The following is a 10,034-nucleotide window of genomic DNA, read 5'->3' on the forward strand; positions in this document are numbered from 1 at the left end:
CCAACATGCAATCAGGGTTTTCAATAGTTTTCCAAGCACTCCTAGCTAACATGGCAAGATTATTTAGCTCAGCTTTTCTAAAACCCAAGCCACCTTCAGATTTAGGGGAGCACAGAGTATCCCAACCCAAAAGATGGAGATTCTTATCTTTTGGGTCAAGAGATTCTCCCCACCAGAATTTGCAGAGATGGGAATCCATCTGTCTGCAGAGGTACTTTGGGATAAGAAAATCCCCCATCTGATACAAAGGTATATCTTGGCCAATATGTTTAACCAAAGTGGTTCTAGCAGCCTGAGAGAGGAGCTTGTGAAGCTAGACAGTAATTCTGGCATTCACAACCTGAAGAATGCCCATATGGGTTTGTATTTTAGAAGCTTTGAAAACAGTAGTAGTACCAAGGTATTTTTCGCCTAAATCTCTGCTTTGGATATCCAGAATGTTAGCCAAAAGGGCTTTCCTATGTTCAGGGATTTTCCTACTAAAAAGAATACCAGATTTATCAAAATTAATTTCCTGCCCAGAAGCAAGGCAATACTTTTGAAGATAACCCTTTATAATAGTAAAGTTTTCAGTAGTAGCAGATGAGAAAAGAAGAGAGTCATCAGCAAACAGGAGATGAGTCATTTCTGGGGCATTTTTACAGATTTTGATACCCTTAAGAGTTCCATTCCTTTAGAGACTATCTATGTAAGAAGAAAGGGCCTCAACATAGATAATGTATAGGTAAGGGGATAAAGGATCCCCTTGCCTTAGGCCTCTCTTAGGTTGAAAAAAACCAGTAGGACTACCATTTAAGAGAACAAAATAAGAAACAGTAGAAACACACTGGTTTAGGAGTTTAATCCAATTTTTCAGCTATCCCCATTTTTCTCAAAACTTTTTCTAGAAAAGACCACTCGAATTTATCATAAGCTTTTGACATATCAAGTTTAATGGCAGCAGTGCCCTCAACTTTGTCATTATGATTAACAGAATATATGGCTTCATTAACAAGGAGAATATTGTCAGAAATACTCCTCTTAGGTATGAAGGCACTTTGTTTTGGGATATGATGTTATTCATAAAGGGTTTAAGCCTATTATAAAGAGTTTTAGAAAGAATTTTATAGATGAAATTACATAAACCTATAGGTCTATATTGATTGACTAACTCAGCTAGAGGAACTTTAGGAATAAGATCTATATTGGTATGATTGAAAACTTTAGCTATATGCCCTGTTCTGAAGCAGGTTTGAGTCATATCAACAACATCTTCACCAACAATATCCCAATGTTTTTGATAAAATAAACCTGTGAAACCATATGGTCCTGGAGCCTTTTTTCCTCCCATTTGAAAAACAACATTTTTTATTTCCTCAGCAGTGATGGGAAGATTTAAAGTGTCATTATCCTCAGCAGAAATTTTAACAGGCAGATCATTTAAAATTTCATCCTGAAATTATTGGGGTTGAGAAGAGTAAAGATTTTTGAAATAATCTAAGAAAGAATTCCCAATACTATCTCTATCAGTTAGGATAACATTTGAAGAATTCTTAATCCAGCTAATAGCATTCCTCTTTCTCCTGAAAAGAGTGACTCTATGAAAGTAAGGTGTGTTTCTGTCACCTTCAATGATCCATACTTCTCTAGACTTATCTTTCCAGTAAAGTTCCTCCAGGGTATAGAGGTACTTTAAGTCTAGCAGTAGTAGTAGTATCAGTGGGATCAGAAATCTGTAGCTCTAACAAATCTTTCCTAATGGTAGATATATCAGTTTGAATATTACCAATGAGGATTTGTTCCAATCTCTAAGCCCTTTTTTAACACTAAGAATCTTAGCTCTTAGTTTATAGGCTGGATATCCTATAACATTGACAGACCAAGAGTTAGCTATAATGTCTCTGCAAGTGGGATCCTCAATCCACATAGCCATGAAATGAAAAGGTCTAGGCATGCAAGTTTCCTCATACTTAAAACCTATATGCAAGGGGAAACGATCAGAAGAATATCTAGGGAGATTGTTAACACATAATTTAGGACAAAGATCCTCAGTAATTTGGTTTAAAAGACATCTATCAAGCCTTTCTAGAATTAAATCAGGACCATGTTGCATATTGGACCAAGTAAATCTTGGACCAGAAAAACCAGAATCATGCAAGTTGAAGACAGAGCAAAAATTTCTTAGGTGTTCAAAATCAGAGTCATTAACTTCAAGGCCACCATTTTTATCTTCTGTTCCTAAAAGAGTATTAAAGTCAACAATGACAAAGACAGGTTCATCTATGGGGTAAATAGTTTGTTGACACTGTTGTTCCCAAAAGGAGGGTCTGAGGGTATTATTAGGTTCACCATACACAAAATGAATATGACAAGTTTTAGAATGGATAATATCAGTTAAAGTCACATAGATGCCCCTCAAGCTGGAAGAAACAACATTCAGATGAATTTATTTTTTCCAAGCCAAAACCAGACCACCACTTCTACCAACACTAGGAACATTGAAAGTGCAGGGGAAGCCCATGTTTTTAAGTTTCCTGGATGCCATATCTTCCCCATTTTAGTCTCCGAGAGGAAAATGATATCAGGGTTAACATTCCTACAAAGCATACTAAGTTCTTTGTTTGCAGATTTTTTTCCAAAGCCTCTAAGGTTCCCTGCTATTAAGTTTATGTTGTTGACATGGAATTGGTTAAAAGCAGGGTTTGAATTATGAAGAATAGGATTGTGGGGTATAGGATTTACCTGAGTAGTAGAGTCGGATCCACCACCAAGAGAAGCATTGGAACCATCACCACTTTGAGAAGAACTTTGGGCGGAATTGAGACTAGAACTGGCAGCATTGAGAGGGGAATTTTTGCGGACATCATTGCTTCCTGGGGTGTTATCAGCAGGAACGTTGTAGCTTCCAAAGGAATTGAAGAAAGGTTGGGTATTGAGAGGGAAAGTTGAAAGATCTATATCTGGTAATTCACCCAAATTGGTAATTGGAGTGCACAGTTGAGCATAATCAGGCTCATTAGAGGTTTGTTCTTCAGGGACAACCGCTAGGCTGGAAACAATTGAGTTAGCTTGGGTGCGTTTTCTTAAATCCGATCTTGGATTAATCTTCCTTTTTAGATTTGTTATAGCTTCTTGTTCAGCAGAATTTCCTGCTCCTCTAGTGATCATATAGATGGTGTTTGGGGTAGCAGCAGTTTTGAACCTTCTCGAAGAATTAGTAGTACGAATCGGTCCACTTGGAGTAGATTCAGAACCAGTAATAGAAGCAGCAACAATAACATTTTGAGTAGTAACTTGCTTTAAGATAAATGGCAAGCCATTTTCTAACTGAGTTGGGTGCTTTTGAACAGGGCCGACGTCAAATATTTTCAGGGTAGTGGACTGTTGAGAAAGGGGCCCATTTGAAAAATGTTTGACAAACTTTTCTGAGTAGTGTTTTCCATTCTTTGATCAACATCTACAGTCTTGCCTTTAGCACTCACTTCAGTTGCAGTTACTTCCATTTGAGTATCTGGTATAACCTCAGAGTGTTGCATGTTGGTATCAGTGTCACCAGCAGAAGAAGGAGTTACTTGTTTGATTTCTGAAGGCATCATTAACTTTGAGACACTTGGAAGAGTGTAATCACTGCAGCGAGCATCCAGATATTTAATCTTCTTTTGCTTCAGTTTCCAAGCAGGACAGTTCTGATCTTTGTGATCAAGGATGCGACAGGAGGTACATAAATATCTTGGAACTTTGATATGTCTACATTAAATAAGAAAAGATTCATTCCTACCATTTGTGAAAAGCGGAATGCTTGTTGGTAGTGCTTTCTGGACTGGAATTTTAATGCAGACTTTGACATTCTTCTTAAAATGATGTTTACCAAATGGGTTCTGAGCTTCTATGAGTTCTCCCATATTTAGAGTGAGGAGCTTAAGATCTTCAAACTCTGGGCATTCATTGGGAATGTTACACAAGATGAACCACATAATTTCTTCATCAAAGAAGAGTTGGTGATTTGGTGGCCAACCTTCAGTTGGAACAACTTTTAGCACCGTTAGATAACCACAGACAAACCAAGGTTTTTGAGAATTAATTCTGTTAAAATCCTCTTCAGATAAGTAATGCATAAGAACTTTGTTCCTCTTACCATTGAAAGTAGTGACAGTAGGGTGTTGAGCTAGAGGCCAATTGTTGCAGATGTAATATCTGATTGAGGAGGTTGGGATCAGAGTTTCAAAACAAACATATGCTGCCATACACCATTTCCAGTTAGTATCAGCTTTTTCTAGGATAACTTTCTTATCAATGAAGACTGGTTTAGTAAGAGAAGAAGGTAGGTTTATTTTTTCAGACACCTGGTTTGAGAGTGATAGAATTTCAAGGTTCAAGTTTTGGGAATTATCTGAAGAAGAGAGGGTTTCCATAGCATAAGAATACTGGGTATATAAAAAACAATTTGATTGAGAGCAGAGTTCCAAGTAACTAATATAAAATGTAGAGATAGAGAAAGGAATCTCTTATTGATATTGTTTTTAAAGAGGTAGCAGACGATGTGGAGGAGGGAAATGCAGGAAAAGTTTGTTGTTTTTTGAATTTGAACCTTAAAAAAGGAATGAGAAAATTGTTGACCATAGTAAGAGAAAATGTCAGGAGAGTTTTGGTATAAGGTTGTTGTAGGATAGCTGCAGATTATGCTTTGGAGGAGAGGGTTGCCATATGGAATGCCATTATCATTTCCATACTTTTGAGTTTGGCTTTGGACTAAGGTATTCACGTGAATATTGTGAAGAGAGAGCCACGAGAAGACGGGTCTAATAGTACCTTGTTGTATCATTTGAGACAGATTGAATTGACGATAGATGATATGGATATGGGTAGTTGAACATTTATTTGGTTTGTCATTATTCATGATGACGTTTGGGTGATGACGTAAACTGCCAAACTTAATAATGGTAGAAAAGAGGGGGAAATTTCTTTGTTTGGGTTGATGGTGAGGGGGAAGTTTTTTTTATGCTTGCTGAGTGGTTAGGTTTGATAGGTAAACTAGAGACGTTTCTGTCTAATATGCCCCAAGTTACGATGATGCCTCCCAACTGGTGTTGTCATCTCCTAGTCTGCATAAAACATAAAGTGTTAATTAGACCCCAAAGATAAATATCAAAGTTTGGTAACCCACCAGATACTCCCTTAATGGCAGTTCCAAAGAAAGTGAATGTCTTAATGAAGATTAGGTGTTGAATATAGGTCTTGATAGGGTAATTATGGTTGGGTAAAATCAGACGCATGGCTTTGAAGAGGCGTGGTAAACAAAGCGACATGACGCTTAACCAAGCGCCTTAAATGATAATGAATAGGTATGGTGGGGGCTTTAAAAGGTGGTTTTTGAGGGTAATTAGCATATTCATAACAAAAAATTAGTTTTCTTTCACCAGAAAAGGAAAGGTTTAGAGAGAATTTAGAAAGTCTAAGAAATGGCCGCGAGTCTTCTCAGAATGCAGGGGTGGGAAAATTCCTGGAGATTCTCCTTTGCCATCATCTGCTGCATCTCCAGATTCACCAGAATATACACAAGCCAAGGTTCTTCTTTCTTCAATGAGGATTGACGAATTACAAAAACTACAAGAAGATGTGCGCTCTGAAATTGATCGGCAGTTGCAAATTCAAATCCGACAAAGGGAGGAAGAGAAGGTTGCGCGAGAGCGAGAAGAGAGAAGACTTGAGAAATTGTATGATGCATGGCTACCAAAGTATTTTGAGAGGCGAGAGAGAAAATATGAGGAATGAGAAGAGAAGCAAGCAGAGAAGCAAGCAAAGGTACCCAAATATGGAAGTGTAACTGAAAGTGATTCTGAAGCAACTGATGGGTTTGAGTCTGAGAGAGAGATGGAGACCAATGATTTGGATTCAGATGCTTATGAGAGTTATGAAAGTAACAATCATGGGAGGATAGTATATGATGAAGAGCATTTAAGGAGCCGATTTGAATATGAAATTTCCAACCCCAAGATCTTCTCAAGGACCATGAATGAGGGTGAACCAGAAAGATTGAAGGTAAGTTTGAATGTGCCTGATTCAGATGATGAAGATGGAGAGGATAGGGATGATGATTCATACTCCAGTGGGACTTAGCCTGCTCCATCAGACAGTGAAGATAGTGAACGGTGTGGAGGGGATGATTGGGATGAGTTGTGGTGAACACAACAAGGTTACTAGGAGAAGTCAGTTTTTCAGGTTGTGTATAAAGCCTGAAAACCGTTAGCAAGTTTTTTATGAAATGGCTTTTCTGGTAACTTACTTTTATCCCAATCTTCTTAAATCTGTTGTTGTTGATGATGGTAAGTTTCTTGTTGCTTCTGGAAGAGAGGTCGGCTTTGGTTGCAGTTCTTTGAATTTGTGTGCTTTTATAGTTGTAGCTGTTAGAGGTTGAGCAAGAGGTAGTCTTGCAGGTTTTTTGATGAACAATTGGTACTTTTGTGGTAATTTGTGTTAAGAATTTGGTATTTTTATGGATGTAATTTAGCTTTGAATGTCGGGGGTTTGGTTAATCAGGGTTTTGAATGTTTAAACTCTTGTAATGAAACACTGAGCTCTGGGATGGTTCAGTGTGAACTTTAGTAATATTATTGTAGTTATTTCCTGATAAGCTTGTGAACAACTTGGGTTTTTGTATGAGACTGGTGAGACTATAGAAGAATTGACTTGTGCAAAAACTATCAATAGATAACGTTGTGAGCGTGTATTATTTCATCATAATGCTTCAAAAAAATGTATTATTTCATCAATGCAGACCCACTTTCATTATTGCTGGTGTGTTAAATGTTAAAACTACCGTAACCACCAAGTCCGCTTCCTTGAAGACTTCTCCTATGTTTTGTCTCACTCACCATTAATTCTAGGGATTCTAAGTTTCTAACACTTCCACAGACATTTGTCCCACTTCAAGCCCCCATGAGATGAAACATGCACGCTATGGCCACCGTAGCCCCATCTTTGCAGGTACGTACTTTTGGTATACCCCCATGAGATGAAACATGCACGCTATGGCCGCCGCCGCCCCATCTGTGCAGGTACGTACTTTTGGTATACTAGAGCAAGCACTACGGGGTTGGTCTCTTGCTGAAATCTTGAGAAATTTGCTATTTCGTCCAAGAGCTAAGCCATGGACAACGAGAACTACCAATTTGTTGTGCTAGTCAGTCATGGCTTAGCTCGTGAAAACATAGTTACCCCTCTCTGCGGATACCAGGTTACCGCGTACCAAAAAGTTTAGATAACTTGACCTTTTCCGCCTTAAGACAGACATTCTCAATAATGTAAAATATCCAACCACACAATTTACATCTTGTTTGTTTGCAGCTGACCCAGCGTCTGGATCTGAGTCAACCTCTGACTCGGGCCGAGTCAGCAGTCAGACCGTTTGTTTTGCATTTTGAGTCAGATCTGACTCGACCTATGACTCATACATAACCCCTGACTCGGACCCATTTGAGTCAGGTAACAAAATACCCCTGACTCACGGGACCAAACCACTGACTCACGTTTTTTGAGTCAGATGAGTCAGATCTGACTCAAAACAAACATATTGAGTCAGATCCAGATGAGTCAGGTGATTTCACTCAGATCCAGATGACTCGGATCCAGACGACTCAGATGAGTCAGGAGTAAACAAACATAGTGTTAGTTAGGGGGTGATCCCCTTTCCGCCTTTGCGAAAATCAAGTATCCGCCTAAACTAAATATAGCCAAGGGCTTTAGCGGTTTTTTTTTTTTCTCTTTTCTTGATTCAGCTTGGTTGTAGAGAAATTTTAACATCATAATGCTTGCTCTTATAGTAATACATCAAGATGAAATCTTAAAGTCTCACAAATACATTACTGTCAATAGATCATATTACCAATAACCTTTACATTCCCACGTAACTAATGGTTTTCTTTTTCTCGGCTAGTTTAAGGCCTACTACTATCGATAAAAATTAAAACCTGATCATTTTTCTCGGCTAGTTTAAGGCCTACTACTATCGATAAAAATTAAAACCTGATCATTTTGAAGTAAAATAAAACAACTTCATCCAACTATTTTTGTTGATGATTAACATGCCCTTTAATTAGTTAGTGTTAATCAATTAATAGATTGAGTAATTAATTAAATACTTCCGATATCTTGGATATCTCTTAATGCATCAATTACATCATGATTTGTACAGTGCAAATAAAGGCCAACTTACTTTTAGCTCTGCCCTCTCTCCTCTTTCTTCTCTCCCTTTTCGACACCTACTATGCTCAGAAAGCTCTAAAATATTACCGTTACTACTATTTATCCGATCCTAAGGGATACTTTCAGCCGGAACATCACTGGAATCCGAGAAATCCTAAGAAAATCTAATGAATAGATAGATCAAAGTTATCTCATCAAGCCCTTACCAATCAACAATCATTTCATTTCTTTCAGTTTGGATTCCATGAACTCAAACACACAGATTACAGACTTGAAAAATGATCAATTCACTGGTCATATAAAGACTCTTACCAACCATCTTTCATCTGGCTACCAAAGACACTAATGTTCATCTCATAATTGCTACCTAAGACACGTCTAGACTCTCAAAGATACTTAAAACAAAAATCTTAAACCTGAAACTTTCAACTTTAGACTCATCTCTGAATCCTCATAAAATTAGAAAGCATCTTTATTCCGACTCGATTGTAGCTGCATCTCTTTCACCCATCGGTTGAAGAAGAAGTTGTAGAACTCTCATCCCCATCTGAGATCTGATCCACGATCCACCCGGAAATCTCTTCATTATTGTGGATATCAGCCTCCCTAGATTCTTCTCCCCCTCTTCTTCCCACTGACTTTCGAATACAAAAGGAGTCAGTTGTGTAAACCCTACACCCCCTACCTCCCCTATGATCATGTTCATGTAATCATCTCATGTTTCATCTGTTTCCCAACCATAGCCATATTCTTCTTCTTCAGGAAGAGTTTCCTGAACTGGAACCTCATAACCTTCATTATAATACCAACTTCCAGCATCATTGAGTGCAAGATTATCCTTTGTTTCATATTCATGGTAACCATCAGCATCGTAATGTGCATCATCATCTTCTTCATCAGACATGTTAGCATTGATCATTTGAACATTATTCATTAAATATTCTTCAATATCTGATAGCCCTTGTGCACCATCCGGGTCGATTTGAACACTTTCTTCCAAGTTCTGTTGAGACTTGTTGTTCTCTTTCAGTGAGACTGCTCTCTTCAGCATATTCGAGTGGCGCATCTTCTCCTCCAAAGTTATTTTCTCATCGTGGTCCTTGCCTCCCAAGCTCTTCCCTGAACTGGCCCTGCGACTGCATCTCTCAGGTGGAAGATGATGAGGAACCACTAATTTCGATAACAAATTTATCTTTTTTAAGTGTTTTTGACTTTGGATATCCTCGTCTGAGGGGAAATAAAATCCTTGGAATCGCTACAACTTCTGCTAAAATCAAGTTTTCTCTGCACACTCTTTTTTTTCTCACTACATCATCTCTTAAATTGCTTACTATTGCCTGTCATTCTTTTTTTTTTGATTGCTATTTGGATAGTTTTAATTTCTGTAGTTTTCATTAGCTCTTATAAGCATGCTGGTCAAGTTAGGATTTTAAGGCACCGTTGAATAGAACCAATAACACATCCGACGAATTGATTTTCCACTTCCTGTAAGCTTTTAGTTTTTCTGCTAACCTGACGAGTTTCCACTTCTAAATTTTTCCCTTTCATAGCCTCATTTCTAGCATGTTTTCCTTATATTTGATTACCTGATTGGATCCTATTTAATTTTTCTCACCTCTTAGTAAACCAATTCTATCCTTCTATTCGTTTTCACCTCTTTTATCTTGCAATCCTTTTTCTTCCCCATTTTTCTTTGTAATACTCCCTCCGTCCCACTCCTAAGTGACCTATTTGAAATTTGCACAATTTTTAAGGCAAGCAAGGAAAATAGTATTTTTAATCATTTTTTACAATTATACCCTTATGAATAATAACTAGTGAAATTTAAAAATGGTTTATCTCTCAAAATACTC

The sequence above is a fragment of the Papaver somniferum genome, chromosome 7 (genome assembly GCF_003573695.1).
Source record: "Papaver somniferum cultivar HN1 chromosome 7, ASM357369v1, whole genome shotgun sequence".
Lineage (NCBI taxonomy): Eukaryota > Viridiplantae > Streptophyta > Magnoliopsida > Ranunculales > Papaveraceae > Papaver > Papaver somniferum.